Here is a 25,411-nt window from a genome sequence, read left to right on the forward strand (position 1 = left end):
CAGAGTATAAAGTTGTCTCTGCTGCTTTAAAAATGTATACAATTATTCACAAAGTTTTGCACGTTTAATATCGCTGAAATCACTTTATGCTTCAAATTTCGATTCCTCTTTAAATAAGAAAAATAATGATGCACGAGATTCTTAACAAAAAAAGTAACATTCATACTAAATGTATTTATGGCGAATGATATCGAAATATGTTTACACAATGTAACAGAACAGATTTAGAGATTTATTCAAAAATGTCATGCACAAGGGAGTATTTTTTTTCTTCTTTAAAATGTGGATAATGTCAAAATGAAATTTTTACAAAATAAAGTATACTTATATATCTAATTACCAATCCATAGGAACAAAAAGAGCATATATTGAGCAAACGAATAAAAATAGCTAATTATTACAATTTTTTATTAATGTTTAAAAATATTAATTACAAATATTTATTTTCTCTTTCGTTTTAATATTTTGCATCAATAGTCTCGTATTACTTTACTATCGAACGTAATAAAATATGCTATTTTTTGTTTTTTGGCATTAAATATCAAGTATTTTTAATTAATTTTTTTAAATCATGCTTAAAAATGTGATATTTACTGCCATTTATTCCAAAATTGTTTTCATTTCTATGCAAAGAGTACGCTTTACGAATTATTATGTACATTTTTACAAAATTTAATGCTTTTTAGACTTATCAACAGAAAATGCTCCGGTCTGTATGGATAATTGGTGTTTGCTTGATGCTGTCCCTGCAGGGCCGGCTACCAAGGAAGGTGTGCGAATGCAGTTCACTGGGGCCCCGCGAGGAAGGGGTCCCCCCAGCATGATTAAGAACTAAAATACTATTTTGAATAATAATAGCGATATGGAGAGGAAAGAATTTAACTGGAATAATCGATGGGTTTGGAAATATTCGAAGTTTACAGATATACTACAGGTTGATGCAAGTGTGCAAAATATAAACATAAAATAAGTAGATTTACGGTCATTTACCACATCTTTTAGGTTAGATTGCATATAGAATTTTGATAATTGATACCATAAAATGCTTCATGTTGCTATATTTAATCATCTCCATGCCAAGGAAATATTCCTCTGGCTGTCAAAAAAGAAAATTAGCAGAAAAGGAAAAAGAACCAATGATATTGCTTCGACTTCAGAAGTTGCAATTCAAGTTCTAAGAAAGTTCCACACAAACTGCACAATCTTGCAAGGAAAACACGCTTAAATGCATTTGCTATACTAAGCATCAAAAAGAAATTGAAAAAAAAAATGTAATTTTTCTGAAGTAATTAATAACAAAAACAAAATCTCTTAATAAATAAACAAGTGATGGCAAACGCGCGCTGTTACTATTTTTTTCTCTTTACAAAAAATTTAGGACCCCAAATGGTTTCTTGCACCCAGCCCCTTTATAGAGAAGGCCGACTCTGCCATTCTGTGTGTACATTTCCTTTTGCGCGTATCTTTCCTGAAGGGGCTAATCATTTTTTTTCCGGAAAGTAGCTGGAAATTTACTTTCTAATAAAAGAAATTAAATTAAAATATCATGATTATGTAATAATTTTATCTAATCGTGTCTGAAATATCTAATATCTTTTTTTTTTTTTTTTTCAAATGAATATTGTTAATCTGTTTGTAAATAAAAAAAAAGTAAAAAATATATTTGACTTTTTCCTAATTTTAGTATCAAATTGTAACACACAGAGCTCAAGCAATAGCTATCTTCGATCATACGTAACAGGTGCCGGTCGCTAATCTGTTTTCTCTCCTTTTTTATTCCACTTCCGAAAATCTCCCTTTCTTCCCGCCAATACCTACCTTGTTGGCGATAGACTCCATCTACCGGCGGACCCCGACTCGTACACACCAACACGTGTTCGGGAAAAAGCAGCAACCCCTTGCCAGCGGAGGAAACCGGCTTCACTTCAGTTAATTTCTACAGCTTGAATCATATGTGCGTAATTTTTCAATCACTTGGTTTGTTTTTCCTGTTCGGACAAGGACACATTCGTCGCGCTTTTTTTTTTTTTTTTTCAATATCTAGGTAAGTGAATGGAAGATTTTGATGCAAAATTAATCCGCTGGTACTTCTTTTATTAGCTTCATTTCTTCGGTATTTAAATTTTTGTCACAACCATTCGACAGCTGATAAATTTTTGCGACGGACCTTCACGGATATCGCGGCGGTTGCATCAGGGGAGCGGGGTGAGGGTGAGTATTCTTTTCCATATTCATGTTATTCTGTTTTATGATGAGGAATCTTTTTTGCTTATTTTTTGCTGTGTTTTTATTGCATCTTAAAATGTTAAAATGAATATGACAAATTTAATTTTAAATGTTTTTTATTATTTGGGACCTTATTTTTTTATCTGCACTTTTTTTTCTTGCACACATATTGCTAAGATTTTCCAAAAAAAATTTTTAATGAATTAATGGGTTTCCAGTTTGTTCTAGAATTTATAATTAACGAATTACTGGTTTAGATTACATTAATTTTTTTAAATTTCAGTAAGTCGATAAATATCAATAAATGTTTTAGAAGTCAGTAAATGAAGTTACTAGTTGTTAACTGAAAGGACTTAAAATTATATTTTATTGATTTAATATAAACTTTCTTGCACAAATAAAAAATGCATGGAAATTATTTGTAAATTTAATATATTGCTATAGAATAATATTATAAATTGCTACGAAAATTGCAGAAAAAATATTCATTTCTTGACCTTGAAAATTTTTTCCAAGATAATATTCTAAGTATGTATATCTAATATTTAATTTTTAAAACGGTTCTATTCTAAAGCATATACATCGTTCTTTTCATAGAAAAAAAATGTTCATTAAATTTTCGATGTAAGGAGAAATATTTTTTAAGTACTGCTGTTTAACTGATTAATAATTTTGATTTTAGTAAATGTAACTTGACAGCATTCTAAAATAATTTTTCTATCCGAGTTCCGAGAGTGATCGATGTAAAAATAAAAACAGGTGCATTATATTTTTATTGTCTGTAATAAAGGTTAGTAAATGAAATTACTGTTATTATTAAAAAGTCGTTTTTTTTTGTCAGTATGTTACAATTTCTAAAATTTAACATATTAATAGGATTATTATTATTATTGTATCGTTCGTTATATGTATATATTAAAGGACAAATTATTATTAAAATGACTTTAGTGAAAACAACAACAATAATAACAATAATAAATAAGTAAATAAATAAATGTGACAAGTTTTAATCGTCCTTTTCTTTATTATTCATCTAGAATTAAGAAGATACTTAATATATTAAAGGTTACTACTTACGAGGGTAACATGTGAACCGGCATGACATTTCACGTTGAAACACGTTCATCCCCACCCCACCCACCGCTGGTTTCATCTGGTTACGTCATTCAACCATTTTCGGTTAGAGGTCACTTATGTTAATGTATTGCATCATTATGGAACGTATTTGAAAGAGGTTACATTAATACAAACGACTTCTGAATTTCTGCATTTTTTAAAAATGTTTTGAATATCAATTTATCATTTAGAAATTGTGAATATTGCATTTTAAATGCAATGTAATTATAATTATGATACAAAAAAGTTGAATTGCATCTATAATTTAATACAACGCGATATTAAAATGTTCTTTATAAGATATACATATTCTATTATAAATATAACTTAAGCTAAATAAATTGTATACGTGTAATAAAGCATGTTTCAAAAACACAATAGGGTTGTGAAATATCTATTAATTACTCAGCAGTAACTTAACTCTATGATGTATATATGCTTGAAATTATATCTATGCATTTTTAAATATTCTGTATATTTTTAGAGCCGTTTTTTTATGGAATAGTTAAAATAGGAATTAATAATCATTAATTATTTTTAGGAATAATTAAATTTGTAAATGAATTTTTTCCTTTGTCGCTAGCATTTAAAGATTTTTTTTTAATTTTTGTGTTTTAAATATAGCGTTGACATTATATTAGAAATTAAATAAATTGAATAAAAATGAAGTGAACATTTATATTAATTTATTTAAAAGCATCATTTTAAAAATGTTAATTATTTTTTACATTTTAGTCTTAAATATATAATTTGCTTTTATAAACATGTAATCATGATTTTTTTTTTGAAATTGATAACCGGTAACGTTATACGTATAGAATTAAATGAATCAATTAAATAACAATTAAATTTCAAAAATATTAAGAATACATTAAATAATGTACGTAAGAAATACAGGAATACGCAAACGAATGAAATTTTAAGATTCTACCACATCAAGTAGTGAAAAAAAAAAGGGGGGGATTACATCTTTACAAACATAAGAAAAGCCACGTTAAATAAGAATCTACAGGAAAAGAAACTAGCTTTTTTAAATGAATTTTTGTACGTCGAAGACTTTCAAACGCAGAATTATGAATTGAAGTTAAAAACTCATTTGTTTCGGTAGGGGAAAGGCTGTGGTTGCTTCTGAGTTCACTGAATACATTAGTATGACATTGGGGGAAAAAAAAGCTCTTTAAAAGCTGATTAAAAAAGTAAACCACCGCACGTGTACTCATTTAACCTTCATTTAAAAAAAAAAAGTTATTTCGTAGATATGTATCCAGGTCAAATGGATGGCGCTTCAGAGGAAAAAGATTGGTGAAAGCTGTTAGTTATATGATCGTATGAAAGCTGTTATTAATTATGTGTGATGTTTTAATGGTAAAAAATATTAAAAAAATTATCGTATTTTATCAGCTACAAAGTTTAGATAAAAGATTTTCGTTGTTCTACCTTTTACGCTCTATTTCTGATGCTAAAATGCAATACATTATCAAAAGTATTATATTACTTTATATATACATATATGTGTAAACATATTTTAGCAGTTGCGTGGCCAAATGGAACAAAATTTTGAAATTTTAAAACGTTGATTTATTTCACTACGGGAGATATTTTATGTACAAGAAGCGATAGCAAACTGACGTCTGTTCACATCGCGACACAAGAGCAGAAGAGACCAGACTTTCTCTCTTCAGGGATTTTACTATGAGATTTTGATAGGGATTTTTTTGCCACGTGTAGACTTACGAAAGGGAAATTTAAGTATCTTTAAAATAATGTTGCAAGCATTCAGGATTTTTATCCCTTCACTCGATGCATGAGAAAATGCTAAAATGCCGAGACCAGCAGTTTTATAGAGCGCGTGGAAAATTAATTAAATAAAAAAGAGGGAATTGGATGAGGAAATAAAAGAACATTTTAGAAAGAAGTTAATATGAGATAAATTAAGATAAAAATTTGGAAATTAATTAAAATTTAAAAATATCATTACGTATATACTATATTAAATTTTTCTTCTCACATAACGAAAATCATGTTTTTTTTTGTTGTATATATATATAAAAATTTGATACTGCCGGTAATCTTTTCTATTCTTGTCAGAATGAAACCGGGCACTCGGTAAGTATCGGTGTTCGCTCGTGTGTCGAGACTGATAACTGATATTGATAGGAATATGATCTCAAATCGGGATTTCGCTTTTTCGGAATAGGTATTGATAACGATTTGCTGACGGTGTTTGATGAGTGGTCGCGAAGAGGAAAGGAAAGGCTTTGTTGATACAATTAGTGAAATAGAAGAGGGGGGGGGGGAGTTCAGTGAGGTAATGGCTGGGGATAACATACATATAGTTGGAAAAACCCATCAAGGATATACATAGCGTCTCCAAGGCAGGACCAGTTGATATGAATCGAATTCAAAGACTGATGCTTTGATACTCTTAGCTTGTATGTTTTGTACACTTGATAGTTTTTATGTGCTTGATAGTTTTAGGTGATACTGTGTCTACCTGATATTTTATATTAGGTTGATAGAGTATCACTCAATCCTATAGAGACGATTTCTCGTGACTTACTTGAATTTCGCTTTCCTATGAAACATCACTATTAATATTAAAAGAATGTATACGTGTGTGTTGGCTCTCAATAGGATAATTTACTATACCGTTAAGTTTAAAGCTACCAAATATGTCTTGAATGCACTTTGAAGGGTGAAAATCTGCACCGTTGAGCATTTTTTTGAAATTTTAATTACAGTTTAAATTAATAATAAGTTAAACGAAATTTCAACGATTCCCCCCTCATAATTTTAGAAAATATCATAGAATAAAAATCTATCTAAATTCAAAAACTCATCTTTTCAGTGATACCAATTTAATCGCTATACAATTTCATGCCTACGTTCAATGAGTTTTTAAAAATATTGCAAGCTTATTTTACAATAAATTATCTCACTGTTGTGAAGAAACTCGAATCACCCACGCTTTAACTAAAATATTTCATCTTCGATTTTCCTTTCATTGTTGATGATGAAGGCACGGAAGGGGCATGATTTATTTTTCCATGATGCGTAGGTTTCTGCTTAAAGTGGGCTTTTAATAAAATTTTGGAAATTTTGTTATGGAAAGAAATTATAAATTAGTACGTATTACATGCCGTCAAAATTTGAAATTAAAAAATATTTTACCGAGGAAGCTATTAAGAGGAAGCTGCATAATATGTTTAATTGAAAATTTTAGCAACCATCATTTCCTGCAAACCAACTGGTCGTCAAATGCGGCTAGTATTTTATTAAAGGGTTTTCGCAGAAATCTCCGATATTATAATACAAACAAAGTATATTCCGTGTCTAAAAAATACTTTTGATGCTGTTAGATTTTGAAAATAATGTCAAAATCTTCGTAAAATATTGACAACTGACACTATTTCCATGAATCCAAGCGCACACACATACATAAAGATTTATCTTTAATCTTTTTCTCAAAATAGCACACTGTTCAATTTCAGCTGTTATATTATTCCTACTCAAGGCTGACTTCAGGAATGACACCTGCAGATGGAAAATATCGCCAATTTAAAATAAATAAAATGGTTTCGTTTCTATACAAGCTAGAATCGAGCTTTAGTCGGGTAGAGCGAAACTTTGCTGGAACTGTATTTTTTATATTACAATTATACAGACATCTTGTTTTTTACATTCTCCTTTACGAAGTATAAAGAAAATATTGTAATAGTCAAAAAATTCGAACTCGAGATTTTGACGAATCTTCAAGTTGTAGCCCTCCCTAAGTTCAAAAAATACGTTTTCTTAAAAAGGAAAATAATCTATTGCAAAGATGATTCGAAAACGCTTTGAGCTAGATGAATGGAATTTGGTATCTAGTCTTTTCACCAAATTTATAGATTTCCATCCAATTTCAAACCAATCTTTCAGGGGAAATCTGTTTGTTCGAATATTTGTAACATGATAATTACGAAACGAAAAGAGCTGGATTGATTAAATTCGGTACAGACATTTAGCATCCATAGCGTCGACATCTATCAGATCTTTATCCAAATCCAATAGGGGTTGACAATTTGTCGCTTAGTATTTTCAGAAGCATGTAAACGCGATAACTCAAAAAGGCAGTGACTTAAATATATCAAATTTGGTTTGTGATTTTGTGACTGCAGTTATGGCTTTGTGTCAAATTTTCGTTACAATCGATTGGGGGGGAAAAAACACCGATGTCTAAAATACAAATTCCCTTCTATTGGGGAAAAATGCGAAATGAGTTCCGTAAAACGGAATTTTGTTTACTTCGCCAAGGATTTTTTATATACCACGACAGATAACACCAACGGAAGCGGCCTCCCCTTCACCTTCTCACACTTATTCTTTATTATGCTATTAGTAAATTTTAAAAGATCTTAAAACTTAGAAAGCACAGGGAAATAAGCATGTGTTCATTTACATTTCTATTTGATGCAACTATCTAATTTATTATTAACTAATTGTATTATACAATTATCTTACAACGTTTTCGAGATTTGTTTGGTTTTATTGAAACTCCGATTAATTTCTCGTCCTTGAGAGATAGCCCGGTAGTATGTGTCTGTATGCTATTGTAATTATTTACGAATCGGCATAAGTTGCCGGCAAATGCCTTGGCATTTTGCCAATCTTGTCACTGTGTATAGTTGCGCCTTTGCGTAAGTGTCACATTCCGGAACATTTCACTTTGTATTGACATGTGAAACCCCAAATAAGTCCTGGTTCAGTGACACCTATTGTGCCAGAATATCTCCTCATGTGTACACAGTAGTTATTTGTTTTTACGTTCTCCGTCCTCCAATGACTCGTAATAATGTTTTTTCTGGCGCCGATATATAAACCTATAGCTTCGACACCCTGCCTTGGGAAAAGACCCTGTTGCTACAAGCCACCAACGATCTTCCAGTATTGTCATGCGAAGTCTGTTCCCACGCGCTGAGACAGATCAGCTCCCACACGTTATGCATTATTCGCGATTTTCGAAGGTGATGTCATAGGCTTTCCTGAACCTTTTCCAAATAACAACTGTCAGCCCAAGTGTCGTAACACTGACTGTGGGTTGGGACGACTTGCGTCACAATGTTGTCTGCCTCTGAATGGAAACACGCGGTCATGGACTTCCTTTCAAGGATATTGCGAAGCACGATCCTTCTCTTACTGCTCTAATGAGGAGATTAATAGGATCATTGGGGGTTTGTCTGATGGGCGGCAACTGCAAGCGTTGTTTTAGTTATTTATCAAGGAGACGATTCAGGAACCTGCTCATTAAGAGCACAAAGTGTTAATTTCATCGCCAGTTACATCATGTTATTTATTCATTGCGGTGTTTCTCTGTTTTCTTTTTAACCCTTAATGGTCGTAAGTCACCTCTCAGGTGAAAATGGTCGCTGCGGTCGTACGTCACTTGGGAGGTGACAAGACGAGACCTGACGAAGCTTCCTACTCTGGGAAGAAATCCTTGCACGATTGCCTCGTCAATGTAGCATCAGAAACGGCGCATTTGGCATCTCCAGTGATATGTCACACTACTTTTTGAACTCAATTTTTATTATATTGAGCACAAAAGGGAATAAAGGAAATTTTATAAATTTTGATTGTGAAAGGAGCAGTAAATGTTTAGAAAACAGTTCTCAAAGTGATTTTGATGCTAATGATGAGAATAACAGTAGTATAAAAGTTTATATAAATTTTATTCGGAAAATAGTTATAGCACTCATTGGGAATGTGCGTGAAGGTGAAACTATGCGATATGGGACGCCATTAACAATGTACAATGAAGAGAGATTAGACGGGAAGCTGCACATCTTACAACTTGATGCTATATCTAAATATGATGACTGCTTAGTATGTTCTCATAGTAAGGTGCCTGGAGGAAGAAAAACAACTGTATACTTCTGTAAAGCGTGCATCAGAAAACCACTTCTTCATATCGGGAATTGTTTCAAAAAATATCATGCATTTAAAACACATAATTATTTGAAACTCATTCATTTGTGTTACTCCTACAAAAAAATAGGGCCTCAGTGGCCTGGTGGTCAGGTCTCAGCTTCGGAACCGGAAAGCTTCAGGTTCGAGACCCGATTCTACTGAAGAACTGCCGTGGAAGCGGGTCTGGGGCACGTTAAATCCGTCGGAGCCAAACGTCCTCCCGCTGGTGTGGTGTGGAAGCTTTGAGGGGAACGGGGTGCCAGCTCAGGTGTCGTCCTCGTCATCTGACCGCGGTTCAAAATTGCGAGGTCCGTCCCAAAATATCCGTAGTTTTGATTTAGTGGATGTTAATGTGACTAAACCTACAAAAAATAAATAATTTCAAACAAAAATATTATTATTATTTTTTTGTGCGAAACTGAACACCAAAATCACTTAGAAACTAATGAGAATCACCTATAAATAGCTAGCATCCGATAAGGGTTAAGTAATGGCAGATTTGTTTGCGCATTCGATATTATTCCGAGAAAACTCTCAGGTGGCGTTAGTGGCTTCACTTACTATACTCTTTACTAATTGGGAACTTACTGGAGGGTGAAACTGCGCAATATGGAATGCCACCAACAGATAATAAGGAAGACAGCAGTGCTTCCAGTTAGGTAAAATCACCGCTAAGTAATACGCGAAATTGCAGACTCAATAAAAATATCCCACACCAAATAATGCAAAGAAATGTTGATAGTTTTAATTTTTCATGGCATATGTCATTACAAAGCACGATATATTTCTAATCGAATGAAGAAATTTAATTGTTACTTTTCTTGATGGGCGGAGAACCGCAAGTATTATTTTAATGATTCATCCAAGATCCGATGCCCATTTTAAACTACAATGTGTTAATTTCCTCGCCGGTTGCATCATGCAACTCGTTGAACTACTTTCTCAGGCGTTTCTCCTCTTTTCTGATAATGCCAGTTTGTTCTCGACTTCGTTATTCTTAAGTGCCGCTTAATGAGTTTGTTACAATTTTCTGTTTCTGCTGTTTCCGCTTAAGTAAATAGACTTCAACGCGTTTCAAAATTCAGTCCGAGATAAAACTATCTTACGCTATTAGACCTTGCTTAACCATCACTTCCCAAGGTTCATTAGTTACTGAGTGCGTTGGCGGTTTTTGTGGCATTTATATTATATATATATATTTTTTATATTGGACTCAACTTTAGATGAAACAATCAATAATATGAGCAAACCCATATTTCAAAACTTTATTGTTTTGAATTAAAACACTAGGGGTGTTCTTTAAACTTTTCATATACTTATTCATCATAGCGCATTTCACATTAAATATTTTTACATTCTGAAAAACCAGCGGGAGTCATCTCCCAAACACTTTCTTGCATATTCTCTAATAAAGGTATTAATTACCTCCCTCAACTCACATAAAATTTTGATCCTAGGATAAAGCTTCGAATACTTTGGCAATGACGAATGATCGTTAAAAAAATATTAACTTTTAGAGTGAATGTACCATTTTTATTCAATATGTCGTGTGATCCTTCGCGATTCTTTTGACAATTCATTTCTGGCGTGTGATTAATAGTACCCGGACATCGAATCTGTATTTTAGACGCGTGTTTTCCAACACATTGAATCCAAAACTTGACACAAACTACACTTGTAGTCATAAACTCATACACCAAATTTGATATATTTAAATCAATGGGTTTTTCGGTTATCGCCTTTATATGATTCTGAAAGTTCAGACTATTGAACCTTTATTCGATTTGGTTCAAAACAGGGAAGATGTTTATGCCATAATTGTTAAATCTGTGAACCGAATTTTTTTCTATTTAGCTCTTTTCATTTCGTAAGTTTCGGATGAATGTATATGCGAACAGCCGGACAAACAGACTTTCTCTGAATGACTGTTGCTCAAAATTCGATAGAAATGTACAAATTTGATGTAAAGATCAAATTTCATCCATCCAGCTTAAAGAGTTTTTGAGTTATTTTTGTCACATACAAACAGGATACATAATGCTAAAATTGTGCTTTTCGAACGCAGGGAGGTCTAAAACGTGGAGACTCGTCAAAATCTCAAGTTCTAATTCTTTGACGATTACAATACGTTCTCTATATTTCGTATAGGAGGAAGTAAAATTCGATAATAAATTTTGTAATTCTCCCGTTTGGCCGACTTTTTTTTTTTTTTTTGAACTTTATACCGATACAACTTCGGTGTCGAGATTGAGTTTGTTGCCTTTTTAAACTATCGTGTTAAGAAGCATGCGCTCGGACAGGCAGACAAATAACACGTCGATAGATTGAATTCACCCGTAGTTTGATAGCATTCTACAGTTTCTACTTAATACCAAATTTCATTGATCTTTTTTAAGGTTTTTGATTCGCAAATAGAGAAGGGACTCATTTATATGAGAAAAGAGTATTTTTTTTTTTTTTTTTTTTTTGTCTTTGAAATCATGGAAGTTTAAAGCCTTAAGTATTAGTATGGTGGAGATTCTCCAAGTTATAAGGCTCTTTTTTATATAATTTATTATATAATTAATGTTCGAGTAAACTTCTAGAAAAAAAACTATGAAAGAATGATAGGAGTTTTTATTTTTGATTGCATTACGCAATTTTAAGTCTCTTAACAAATGTGTTTTGACAACAAATGTTGGTGCCGATCTTCTATTTACTTCTGATTTTCTTCACAGCGCCTCATAAATTACACGTGCATAATCATAAATAATCATAATTCTGTCAATATGTCTCATTATTCTATCTGAAGAGAACTTAAAACACATTGACGTCGGTTGCGAGATAAGAAGATTCCACTTGTAAATATTTCCGCTAATGCCATCTTATCTGAACAAGGAAATTGGGAGGAATTCAGCTTGTTGGATTGCGTGGTTGTTGCTTGAATTAAAGCATCGCGGTTTGTTTGTTGATAGATAGTCCAAGCTCAACCATGTTGGACGAACTATGGATACCCGAATGAAGGTATTTTAAGTTTATTTAATTTTAGTATCAAAAAGCAGCGTATATTATCAATATTGTTTCTTAGAGAATTTTATTAAATGACACACGAATCTGCTACTTTGCCATCATAACTTTAAATATATTATATTGTCTTTAAGTTCAAGATTTACAATCTTTTTGTTTGTCGTGATTTGAAAAATTTGGTATGGTCCAGTTCTAAATATTTACTGTATTTTAAAGCAGTATATTCGGAAATCATTTTCACTCACAGTTGAATAAAAACTATGGTATTTTTTTAAAAAAATAATAAAATGAAAGAAATTTAATTCACAATTTTGTGTGAAATGTATGGCTGCGATAGCTGAAATTGAATCTCAAAACACAGCAGCGAATAATTTTTTGGTTTGATTCATCCTAGCTTGATTGCTTCTGACTTGGATTCTATATATTGTCCATGACCTAAAGAGTGCCAGCGCCATTTTATTATGTTGAAAAATGAACAAAATAAAATTATAGTCATAATAATTTTTTTATTAATACAACCGATAAAAATTACAATTCTTTTTCTTTTGCCCGACATTTTCTTAATTTTCAAATTTATTTTCAAGCAGTTGTTAATTTTGAATTTTCTTGAACTTTTGTATCTTTTTTCCCCAACGTAATTTTAAAAAAATGAAAAGAAAACTATTTCAGTTTTTAAAGATTCCAACTTTTCGATTATATTCATTTAACCAGCTACCTGTTTATGACGAGTTTATTCGTCTGGAGTAATAAGTGCTTTAGATACCCATTTTCCAAAGAGGTCGAAACAGTTCACTGGTTAATAGGACTTTAATAAACTTTATTTGTCATATAAAATAATTTAAAATGATTAGCAAGGAATAAATTTAATCATATAATAAATAAATAATTTAATTTTATAAAATATTTAATAGAACTAATCTAAATATATATCTGTCATCCTTAAGACAAATTTAGGGGTCTCTGTAAAACGATATTTGAACTGGTCTACTATATAAACAAATAATGTCTGAATAAATTTCATCTCTCCTAGTCGATAAAAAACTCTCCACAGAAAAAAAAAAAAGAACTTTTGAATTTTTCTACAAAAGCATTGCACGAGGATAATGCAGCTGTCTATTGTTATAGTTTAACATCGTTTCCTCTTTCTTTACTACTCTTCGCTTGTCCTTGTCATACTGAAGAGTTCGTTGACTTCGTAGTTTGAGTTAGTTTACTGCATATTCAACAGTAGACTTCCTCATGATGTCTGTTCAAATCGAAGGATTTTCTTTAAATAGTTTTCTTCTTGCGTTTTGGTTAAATAGCGGAATGTGTATGTTTCAAATCAGCACCGAGACCTAAAAGACAACATCGAGAACGTACAAGGCATTTGATTATTTTTGTTATTTGGCGGGGGGAAAAAAGAATTCTTGACACGTTTTTGAATCTCAAAAGATTTACAGAAGGTAAATTTTTTCCCCATTGCCTTGTTACGAGGAAAACCGCACGAATGAATGAAGGTTGTTTTCTTTGAAAGAGACAAAACAATTTTATGATTCATGACTGAACAGGATCGTAATTTATTTAAAACTCGCTAACGTATCCGGCATTGTTCGGAATTAATTTTGATCATCTTAGAATGTTTTTTAAACGTTGTATTAAATTTAATTATTGGCTGCATCTTTATTTTTCATTAGAGAATATTATCATTGGTGCCAAAACGTTTTAAAAATCATTTTGAAAACTTACAGATTGCACCAAACGATTTTTAAATTGCTGAAAACTAATTTTTTTTCTTGTATTATGAAAATTTTTTAAAGAATGATACAAAAATTTAGTTAAATATTACGAATGGCAACTTGGGAAGCAAATAAGATGAATTGAAATTGTATAATAATTTCATTTGTTGGAATGGCATCATTAACAATGAAATTTTGCCTTCTATGAGTGAAAAAATAGTTTATAGGGAATAAAAAATTAACTACTTAATTAATTGTCACAAAAGCGTTACTAAAATTAATATTTCTGCGATATATTTTTAAAAAATTTGTTAAATATTTTGGATTTCTGGGATTTACAAACTGTTTACGAATTTTAATTTCACTACAATAGAAATTTGCGTTTCATTTTCGAATTAAGCAAAATATTATAATTAAAAACAATGATATTCTCCTCATTTACCATGAGGAAAAAGAAATGAGGAGAATATCCTCATTCACAATGCAAATTAACAATATCCACATTTACGATGTAAATTTAAGAAAAATTCTTTACAAAAATTTAATTGTTGCAATTGTAATGGTATGAAAAAAAAAAAAACATATGATATTACAATATATAAATCTTCTTAATAACAAAAAAAAAATCTTCCCTTTATGAATTAATAAAAATTACTGCTGTAATGATTAAAAAAATTAATAAGTGTAATGAATTATTAATAATCATTATCCTAAATTCTTCATTAAATAAATTTATTAATATAGTTTTTGTCAATTATTGAATAGCAGTTTTTGTTGAGTATTTATTGACTGAGTTTCCTATATTGCTAGACAGTTATCGTATTTAAATAATTTGTTGTTAAGAAATACCTGAATAAACTGAATTATGTCAAAGCTAAGTGTTGTATACATCTTAGTGTTATCGCAAATTTGATTCTTTATTTCTTTTATGAAATTTATTTTTCTGATTTTTGTTATTAGAAATGGAAAAAAAAAAAAAAAAATGGTCTAAATTACTTTTATACATAATTGTCATTTTTATGCACAATTTTATTTAATACTGCCTTTGAAAAGAATATCCATCCTTAACTATGTGAGCCCATAACGTGATTGTGTGTAAAGTGACTCATTACAGTGCTCTTGAAATTCAGATTTCTCTGTCCACCAACATGATGACTTAAGTGTTCTGCACCACAACAAGGTTATTTTTTCTTTGGACGGTGTCAACTCAGCTTGAAGTAAATACTGAAAAAAAATGATTTGTTGCTCACTTATATTTTATTTTCACTAAGCAATGATAAAAAGAAAAATAACATTTGAAAAGCATTAGGATTCATCCGACTGTTTAGCTACAAAAATTCTGTAGAGGATCGCTGGGTCCATAGAAATTTCTTTCTCTTCTCCCAATTTTATCATTGTTGTTAATAGAAGCAAATACAATACCTTCTTTTATTTTTGGAATTATTGTTCCGAAGTTACTACCACAATTCTGTAGAGTCCTTCGGAAATTAATTCTTGAAGCAGGTGGTGATTTATACCCGCTGTTTGTACTATTTGCTTAATTTATTGGTAATGAAATGATGTGATGTTAAAAAAAATACAAAAGCTTTCCGACATCTTCATTATCTAGAACAGCGTCGGAAATGCGTATATCCACATTGATCACTGTGTAATCACTGATGTAATGTAACAAAAAAATTTTCAACAAATATTGTGAAGAAAGAGTGAAACTTTTTTTGTGATGTCATGAAATTCGATTCGATTCGCCGATATTTTACATCGTCTTCATAAAGGTTTGTCCAGTGATCATGTCTGGCCAAATTCCAGACCGATTTATTTACAGCAAATTTATTTCGTATGAAGTTTTTTTTTTTTTTTTTAGCATCTTAATTTCGGCGATACTCCACAAAGACGGTGGAAAAATAATAATTTTTGTAACTTTGTGATATTTATGACATATTTCAGGTACTTTTTAAGTTTCGAGCTGGATTTTGACTTAAACTGTAACAAATTTATCCCATTTCAACTTATAATTAAATTTTTTTCCCTCTAAAATCCGTTGCCCGGAGATCATTTGAGTATCGTTTCAACGGCTGAAAATTTCGATTTCCCCTTCCGCCATGGTATTATTTCTTAATTTTCTCATTACGTTTCTATTAAAAAAAGATATAGGTACATTAATGTTTTGTTCCTATGGCGTCTCTTCCCTTAACGCCCATTTCCGATGACCTGTGGCCTTACGGATTTGGTCATAAATCTGCCAACTGACTGATTGTTGGACCACCCCCACCTATGGACGGCGATCGGGAGCTTCTCGCAAATTGTCGGTAAAATAAACAGACATCAAAGAACCCCGGAAAACCACAAGAGGAGGGAAAGTGTGCCAGGCTCAATTCGGATACAGGATTCGTTCAGGACGTATATCTATCTACCTTTCCTCCCTTTGTGAACCAATAGCGAAAACTTGTATTTTAGATTACCGGCCCAACATTAAAAACATAAAAGAAATTGAAATGACTCAATCTCTCACACAGCAAACGATATTTTTACCGGTTTTGCTGGACTATTGTTTAACTTGTTAACTGCGGAAATAATTTTTTTAAGCGATGATGCATGTGCACCTGGAACGCAATTCAAATAGTTGCATAATAAATTTCACAAAAAATCGTGATGAAAAGAATAATAATAATTATATAATTATTAAATAAAAATTTACACATAGACCGCGCCTAATGAAGATATGGAAGATTTAAAGTATAATGCATCGAACGCACTTAAGTGGTTCATCTCTAGAATAATTTTTTGTATCCGTTGTTTGATAGTTTTATTAAAATGATTTCCCATTTCTCTCGTGCGTGCAATATTTAATCACATTGAATGATCCTCCTGCTTTAGAATGCCAAAACTCTATTTGCAGAGCGGAAAGGAATTATTCCTCTTTTGTCTGAAGTCATTTCGCATTTCTTCTCAGCAAACTATGCAGCAGTCTTCCGGAATTCGTATATTCCATTTTATTGATGCTTTGTTCCTCTCTTCGGGCGATCGCATTCAAACTATTTAAACTAGGCCGAGTCTCCTTTTTCTTTTCGAAAATGTTCTGAATGCTTCCATATCAATTACTTAACTATTTAATTATTCAGGAAAACATATTAATATTAATTACGGTAAACAAAAATAGAGATAGGTTTGTCCATTTTACGCAACACCAAATTAAGAAGGAACCGGATGTCTATATCTGAATCGGATACACCGAGCTAATTGGGTGATGTTTTGTTTTGTTTCACAGCTATTTCGGTCTTTAAATTTACTTCCTCGAAATGTTCTGCAAATTTTTCGCCAACCTTGAGAAATTGCTCTGTTTCCATATACATTTTAACTGCCTTTTTTCCACTCTAGATCAATTTAGGGGAGGGGCTTGCGGACTTCCAGGTCGAAATTGATATTTTACTCTAACTGACAGTGAACGGTTTTAAGAACATGTTTTTTTATTGAAAAGAAAATTCGTGATTGAATATTTTGTAAATTAATAGTCGGTTCAAACTACATATTAAATATTTGCTTTTTGGTGGAATGTATAAAAATATTAAAATAGCATTTAGAATATGAAAGTAGGGAGCCGGGTTTTCAAAGTTTCTAAGAATCTTAAAAAATTAGAATATCAATTTTAATCTATAAAGTGTGACATTACGAAACTGTCACTCTCATGGAATTCTCAAATAAATTTCTGTACAAATTTAGTTTAATTTTTGAGGAAGAATTTGAAATTCAGTGAATTTTCTAAAATTAAAAGGGAGCGGGAGACGAGTAGTATCAAAGTAGTATTTTTTATGAAAGCTAATTTTGTCGAATTTAGTATATTTTTCATGAAAACATTCAAGTTGATTATGTACTTATAATGAGAACTATATAAATGTGGAAGTCTATATGGTTTAGAATGTTGTAATATATTTAAAAAATACAGAAGAATTTCCTGTTCTATACCGGCTTGACGTAGTCGGTTGCACTTGAAATAAAATATTATATTACCAGATTCAAAGTGTAGAATCGCGTTTTCTCCCTTATGTGAATGAATACCTAGATTTTTAAGAAATGAAGACGAAAGATAGTTTTCGATGCGTAACACATCTTCTCATCTTGATTATAGTTTTGATTTACACACTGGATTAGTAACAAACATTTCTGCATATAGGATTAAACCAGCAAGAGTAGTTTCCCCAAAGGTTTCTTACATTCTCTCGAATAAAGATGAATTTATGTTTTAAACACGTTTCTTTCCAACAATTAAAACCAAAATTTGACGCAGAATTACAATTGCAGTCATGATATCCCATAATAAATTTCATATATTTATCATTGCGTTTTGAATTATAGCTTTTATATGCTTCTCAAAGTACACACCGATTTATATTCAACCTCTTCTTGGATTTGGTTCAAAATTTGATAGGGGCCCATAATGTAGCTATTAAATATATGTACCAAATTTTATCGAACCAACCCTCTTCGTTTTGGTGCTGTCGCATTAATTTATATTCGAACCGTCAGATAGTCAAGATTTTGCTCAGAGAGAAATCTACAAATTTGGTATAAAGACAACATACCAAATTTCATCAACCTAACTCAAAGCGTTTTTGATTTATCCTTGTCTCAGACAGATAAGGAAACATAATACCAAAAACACATGATGATCTAAAATGTGGAAATTTGTCTAAATCTGGTGTTTGAATTTTTTGACGATTACAATATTTTCTTTATACTTCGTATAAGAAAAAGTAAGAAATTTCTACGACACTAGATTCGCGATTTTAAATTTATTACATTCGTAAATACCAAGATATACATATAATTCTATGTGTTTATATTTAACTATCAATAACGATTCCTTTATTAATAAGGGCCGCGGTGCCTGGTGGTAAGGTCTCGGCTTGTGAGCCTTAGGGTTTCAGGTTCGTGACCCGATTCCACTGAAGAACCGTCGTGTAAGGGGGTCTGTTCACGTTAAATCCGTCATGCCAAACGTCCTCCCACCGGTGTGGTGTGGAGAGAGTGGTGCCAGCTCAGGTGTCGTCCTCGTCATCTGACCGAGGTTCAAAATGACGAGGTCCGTCCCAAAATAGCACTAGTGTTGCTTTACAGCGGGACGTTAATTAATATAACTAACTAAATATATAACTTAACTTAATTAATATAACTAAACTAAACTAAACTCTTTTATTAATAATCGTAGACATATCACTTATTTGCATGATTGTCTAGTTTACAGTTCGCGTCATAAGGTGGCGCTGTTATTATTAATCTGGCACATTGCTATCACCCTCAAATTATGGAAAGAGTGAATCAGACTAAAGAACATTTATTAAATATTTGATGTCCTTTGAATAGAAATCCTTGACTTTGGACGTTTATTATACAAACATTTTGGAGTTAAGAATTTGGATATGGAAAATTAAGATCTCCAGTTCTTGTCTTACTATATAGATGGCATAACTTGACCTTCATTTTTCCGCAATTTTTGTTCAGTTTATGATAATCATAATAAAATATTAAGTGTTTAACCCTTCATTTAATTTACATTATCTTTTTATCGATATTTATTTCTTTTTCGTGCAGTAAAGGATTTAACACCAGGCCTCCAATTCCCGAAAAAGTATATGTTAGTTTATGTAGCAATTTTTTATTCAAGTGTATAACTGCTTGCTACAGGTTTCAATCTGACATCAAAGACCAGTATTAATGTGGATTGGTTTGGTTTGGTGTAGTTATATTAGCGTCCCGTTTTAAAGTAACATGAACAAGACCACTTATACGGCGGTTCTTCGGTGAAATCGGGTGTTGGACTTGAAACCCGGTTCCAAAGCCGAGACCTTATCACCAGACCACTGTGGCCTTTAATATTGGTGTGGAAGTTTGAGAATAGACAAGAAGTTCTTAACTTGGGTGTCGCTGTCGTCATCTCATCCGGATTACAAATAATGACATTTACCCCAAAAAGTTTTATTCGTAGCACGCCCCAAATCATTATCAGTGTTTTAGAAAGTGTAAACAGTTCCTGTGCCGTTATGTTATTTGTTCACCCCCTCACCATATTTGGCATAAAGAGCACAATAATGTATTTCCATAGCCCCTAGGATATGTCTTACTATTCCTTGAATCCTGTCACTATGACATTGGCCCAAATCTACAAGAGATTACTAAATTTTGCATGTAGAACGGTAAGCTGAGTAAAATAATTATAATTTAGGCTCATAAAAAGAAGTAGAAAAGTAAGTAATAGATTTGAAAATGACGAGATAGCTTAAAATTATGAATAATTCGGATCAAATAGTTACGAATTGAATGCAATACTCTCCAAGGAGATTCTAAGGCAGGAGGGATATTTCCCAACTTTTATCATCATCTGATGTTTCTCTCGAAGAACATAGCTTATGAATTTACGAAAGAACTTCGCATTATAGTTGTTAACCCATTATTTTTATCATCTTAGCTTCGAACGAGTATTACGAAGTGCATCCGCCCAAGCACCCAATCAGTGAGCTCGGGCTCCTGTCACATCATTATCAGACATTTCCCCTTTTAAATGTCCGCACCACTCTTTATTTCGTGAACGGAAGCTTTCATTTCTTGTTTGTGCCTCCAAGATCACCATCGCAGCAGCAAGCCGGATTTAACGACTGTCAGGCTTCCACGTGGCACGGCCGGAGTCAGGCAATCCAGAAATAAAACGATCGATCGCGAACACGTGCCGAAGCTGCGCCTCCTCCTCCTCCCCGCTTTTGTTTTCTTCGATGCTTCCTTCTCGTGCTGAGGTTAGGTCTCCTATTTGCACCTTTGGATGTGTCACAGATGAAAAATGCTACTGAGTTGTGTGCATTGACAGGGATCGAGGCTCAGACATGTTGACCTATTTAGGGTTTTGATTTAAAATAGTCTAATTTTAGTCCTGCTCTCTATGGTAATAGTAAAAGTGGTTATGGTTCCTGGTTTTGAAATAGTCAAGTAATATTTTTGTGTTAGAAGAATTATTGATTTTTTTTAAAGCACCTACCATCTGGCTTGTTTTTGTTTACCAGCTGGAATAACTGAGTCTTAATTATTACAGGAAATGGTATTGGTTTTGACTACGCTATGGTATGAAGTATAAATGTTAATTAAAAAAAAACGTAATGTTGATTTGTTGATCGAATCCTGAACTCTTGCTATTTTAGGAATATGAAAACACTAACTTCGTATTCGTTATTATCTTAATGACGTTAAAATCAAACGGGATACTATTCGATTTTCATTGCATCCGTTTTAAAAAAGCTGTTATAATGTTTTTAGAAGGAATGGCATGCAATTTGGACCACTTTAGGAAAATTTTATATAAAATTTTTATTTTTTGTTGAAGTTAACTATACTGATCAAAACGTTTTTTTACGTATAAATTTTACATATTGCAATTAATTTTATGTCGATATTTTTAAAAAAATTGAAAAATGGCGGATATTATAGGCTAATTACTAACACTCAAAAGCATAAGGTTTATAATATAAATAAATAATTTTTGAGCACTATTGGGTATATTTTCGTTCTGTAATAATAATATAAGTAATTATAAATAAATTTTCTTGCATTTACATTGATCACCTTGTTAGTTATTTAATTTACAATAATTACAATAGTAAAATACTACATCATTAAAAAAAAATAACCTTTCAACTTCAGCTCATGAAATCCTACACAGCACATCAAATTGAGGTTGATAGGTTGATATTCCTTCCCTGTAACTTGATTCTGGATTCGTTTTTATAAAACCAGCCATGAAGATCTTTACCGGCCATTCGTGTTTGCATCGTAAGATTATGTAACAAATTTAATTGTTCTGCAAAGTCGTGAACAAACTTCGGAAATTGTTTTAGATAGAGGTATTAATCCTGAATCCAAATGTTTTAATAACTTTGCTTCATATCTATTTCCGAAAGTTGTCTTGAAATATCTAACTCGAGATTTCACATATATCAAATCTATTGAAAATCTCTTCCATTCATTGCAGTTTATTTCTAGATAAAAGATAACTACCAGAAGCAGTATTTTTGGATATTTTATTTCCTAAAATCATTTGCGGTTGTAAGTTTCATGGTGTCCCATGACTTCGCCCTTACAATTATGCTTGTACTTTAGTATTGTTCCTTTACAATTGAAATTTAGATTTTAATCGTATGTCTCAAGCTACTCCATATTAGTGAAACTCGTATTTCTCGATCAACCCTGAAAAGGTAACCGTTATGACAATTAGAGTAGGTTAAAGAAAGCGAAATGAAAATCTAAATAGAACCAGCGGGAGAGCTGCCCCAAAAACTCTCTCGCATCTCTCTAATATCTCCCACTCTCTGCAAAAAATTGTCGACCTTGTGTAAGGCAGAGAATGCCTTCATGCATACAATAGTTACGAAATATTAATCTTTGGCGTTAATTTAGCATTTTTACTGAATCTGTTGTGTGATTCTTTGCGAGTGTTTTAGCGATTTAACCCTGGGGTGAGCTGCTGACCAGTGTCCATTCTATCCACTTTCTCCCTTTCTATTTTTACTGAGACGACTTGTGCATCGATTTGTAGAATTTTTGAATCCCTAATTAAATTTAAATTGCAATCTAAAAGTTTATTAATGAAATGCGTTTAACCAATTGCGATGACAAGAAGTTCACAGTTGCGCTGCAAAAACAGTCCATGTCACTCGCAGCCAGGCCCCACAAAATACCCGATACCTTATAGAAATCGGAAAAGGATTTATGTATATCTTACGAATGAATTAATTTTTGATCTAAGACTGCTTCTGTAAACTGTGTTTCGGCAAACAGTCTTAGTCGTCGGTCGTTATTTTTACTTCTGTGACAATTGCCTGCTGAAGGTGTGTAGCACGTCTTTGGCGGTTCTGTGATAAAAGCGTGCAGCGGCACGTCTTTTCACTGCTAGTCGTTAAATATCTCGAGAGTCCTTTGTAATGGATGGAAATAACAATAAATATGCAAAAAAGGAAATAGGGAGTCTTATTAGAGGTTTAAGTGAATTAGCCATTGAACATCTATTATAAAGTTACATTTAGTTAATCATTAGACTCAACGTTATAAATACGTTTAAAATATTTAAAATTAAATTATCTGTAGAAAATCTCATTTGTGGAAAAAAAAAAGTCTTTCAAAACTCACTGGTATTTTTTTTCTTCTTTTCATCTTGTGCATCTATCTTTTCTTAATTAATTATATGTCTCTAAATAGTAACCAGATTGTGACTGTAGTTCACAATTTGATAGACATCTAATGACTAATAGTAATAAAGGGTTAAAAATAGATTTAAATTTATTAATAACAGTCATTCATGCGTAGTAAATTGATTTATTTTTGCAAAATTGCTTTTTTTTTTTTAAATTTTTGATCTGCAATATTAGATGGAAAGGTAACACGAGTCGTGCTTGGGTGATTTTCGAATTTTATTGCTTGGTTTACTTTACATCTTGTATTTATTTTTATTATATATTTATTTAAGCTATTACTACTAGTAATAATCAAGAACTTGCTTTTAATTGGCAGTCTGATGAATGATTTTCAAATAGTTAAAAAAAGGCAGGAAATCAATTGATAGTTCTTAGGGCACAGACTTTATGACCTACTTTTTACTTATGTAGAATTTTTTCATCTTTGACTTTTATTTGTAGAAGTAAAAGATAGGTAAATGCATCTAATTTCAAATTATTAGATTCGGCTGAAAGAATGGATATCTTTTGTTGAAGGAAGTGATTTCCTTATGCAAGATTGGCTTAACTATAGACTCTTACAGGAACTGACCTCAACTACTCATACTGTTGGTTAACTTCTTTAAATTATGTGCATGATTAAACCTTCTGGAAGGAGACAGAAAAAGAAATTTACAGAAAATTGCACGCATCGCCGCTCTGTGATTTTATAGTCGAGTTTTGCTTTTTTGACTTTCTATGTCCATAAGATTTAGCATTGAAATTACGTGTTTACCGTGATTAAAATAGTAGCTTTTAATGTCATCTAATGTGGATTAACTATCTGATTTCGAATTCTTCCAACTGAACGGGAAAACTATCGTAATTTTTTTCTTATTAATACGTTTTTTATGGTATTAAGACATTTGAAAATCTTTGAAAAATATTCTTTATCATAACAAGAAAGCCGGGCGAAAAGTATGTTATTAAATAGGCAGAAGCGCCCTGCATAGTCTAACCCTTTGTACTTGGAAAAATAATGCAAGGCATAATTATTCACTTAATACAAGGGTTTGCTTATTGCTCCAAATATATAATTGTTTTAAGTTGTATTTCCCCGAAAAATAATCTACGTATTTTTACCATTCTGTAAGTAATTTTAACAATCAAAACTGAAAAATAAAGCGTCAAAAGGATGCACCGTCTTGTATGGTGCCAGAGAGTCGCCATTCGAGTGCAAAGGGTTTAATAGAATTTTTGATGACAGTTTAATACAGTTTCAAGAGGAATGAGTTTATTCTCCTCTCGACTTTCTCAATATGACGTTCTTTATGTGTCTTAAGTATAATGATAAAAATTGAATATGGATTTCTAGTATCTTCCTTTTCTCTGATCAAATCCACAATGTAAAAATAACCTTCATAATTTGGTCAGATTTGATCGAAGAAAATAAAAAAGTTTATTATTATTTTTTTCATTTAAAAGTTGGAATATCAAGAATATTTCATGGAATATAATACTTTAGGACCAAAAGAATGTATAAAATATAGAATTCCTAATTTTTAAATTATATTTATATTATTCAAATCTTTTTGAGAATAAAATTAAAAATTAAATTTTATGATGAGCCGAAGATATTTTTATTGAAAAATTCTTTCAGATATTACATAAGTTATGAAAATTGTTCTGCAGTGCATATAAGACGTCAATGTTGAATGTTTTTATTTTCTTTACTCATATAATTTTTAAAAGAACATGCTTAAATTCAGCAAAAAGAATGTTTTTGTATTAATTGAAGTTTAATCACTTCCATTTTAATTTAAAATTCAAATTTTAAGACAGCTAACATAAAACTAGAGATATGTGTATTACCATGAACAGAACAACTTCGGGTTTTTTTAATGAGAGAGTATATGACTATCAAAATTTGGAGTCTAAAAATATTTTTCTGAAGAAGCTATTAAGAGATCTAGTTGCATAAAATATTTAATTGAAAATATTAGCATGCATTAATCTAAGCGAAACAGCCAGTTATTAAAAACACTAAGCGCTATGTGGTTTCACTTAATATATTGAAAAGAAAATTACTATTCTTCGTCTATAAAATGGCATGCGAAATAGCTTTTAATAAATTGAATTCAAGGAAAATTTTACAGCTCAGAAAATTTGGATGTTATCATTCAGTTTAACAGATTTTGTTTCAAACTTAATTTT

At 31.6% G+C, this 25,411-nt stretch overlaps 1 protein-coding gene across 3 annotated transcripts in view; it reads left to right on the plus strand.

The window, feature by feature from the left end:
• LOC129987428 (protein FAM13B-like) overlaps nucleotides 1-25,411 on the plus strand; it is a 93,695-nt gene that overhangs the window by 20,531 nt on the left and 47,753 nt on the right. The window contains exon 1 of one of the 3 annotated variants that reach the window (XM_056095410.1): nucleotides 1,946-2,044. The exons of 1 other annotated variant lie outside the window; for it this stretch is intronic. The gene's annotated coding sequence lies outside the window, so the exon portion shown is untranslated. Of the gene's footprint in view, nucleotides 1-1,945; nucleotides 2,045-12,274; nucleotides 12,292-25,411 lie in introns of those variants that run through there. One more of the 3 variants, XM_056095409.1, reaches the window with a different exon arrangement.

This window comes from Argiope bruennichi, chromosome 10 (assembly GCF_947563725.1).
Source record: "Argiope bruennichi chromosome 10, qqArgBrue1.1, whole genome shotgun sequence".
Taxonomy (NCBI): Eukaryota; Metazoa; Arthropoda; class Arachnida; order Araneae; family Araneidae; genus Argiope; species Argiope bruennichi.